Below are 942 nucleotides of genomic sequence, written 5' to 3' on the forward strand. Positions count from 1 at the left end.
TATTCATATTTTGTCCTCCAACTTCCATGATACCTTTTATGCCCAAGATTGTAGGTGTTGGGGTGATGGTTCCATGACATAATTTCAATGTATGTGGGTGACTGACATTGAGGGAAATCCATCGATACCACTGTCATTACAACAAATTACATTCTGTCGAGCATATAATTCAGTCTTTCAGTTATAGTTCTCTCTCCATGAAGATATCAATCTGCATTTAGGACTTGCATCTACTAATTATACAATTTCCCTCCACTTTCCCTAAAATACAGCATATCCTCCCTTTGAAATTCACCACCAGAGCCACAGTGAATCAACTCATCAAAACTAATCCAGGTGAATAATACCATTCCCTTAGTAACAGCCACGTAAACCCAAGGCCTAAATAAGTACATACTATTCTTACATAGACCTTGCGTAAACCCATGGTATGGAATTTCTCGAAGGAGAACTATAGCCACCTGTTATTACTATCGAGTTTCAACTAAAAGTAACATAACAAGCACCTACATTTACTATCATTGGTCGGCGGAACAGAATAATCATAAGAAAGAACCCTTTAAATCAACCAATACTGATTATTTCAAACTCTGCAAATTTACTTGGCACAAGAATCTCGAGGTCAAAGAATTGCCCTCGCTGGCAAAACGCGTCCAAAACATCCATTAAAGGCATCTCCACCTTATCGTACGGCACACACTAAACTCCGATACACCAACGTGCTCCTACCTCGCTCACTGCCGCATTTCCCCGAGTGGTAAAGCCATAAATCCAGCATTAGAGCCCGGACAAGCGTTCTCCTCCAGCCTCGCCGTTTTTCGAATGTTGTGGTGCTGGCGAGCGGCGGCCTCTGCGCATGCGCGTGCCCGGGCGGGAGGCTCGCGCGCCAGCTGCTCAGTTCGCAGGCGTTTTGAATGGAGCCATGAGCGGAGTCCTCGATTT

General features: G+C 44.2%; 1 protein-coding gene across 1 annotated transcript in view; it reads right to left on the reverse strand.

The window, feature by feature from the left end:
* Positions 1 to 839, reverse strand: part of LOC119585818 — a 17,005-nt gene extending 16,166 nt beyond the window's left edge. Inside the window, 1 exon segment of the mRNA XM_037934544.1 lies at positions 730 to 839. The gene's annotated coding sequence lies outside the window, so the exon portion shown is untranslated.
* Positions 840 to 942: the final 103 nt, after the last annotated feature.

This window comes from Penaeus monodon, chromosome 20 (assembly GCF_015228065.2).
Source record: "Penaeus monodon isolate SGIC_2016 chromosome 20, NSTDA_Pmon_1, whole genome shotgun sequence".
Lineage (NCBI taxonomy): Eukaryota > Metazoa > Arthropoda > Malacostraca > Decapoda > Penaeidae > Penaeus > Penaeus monodon.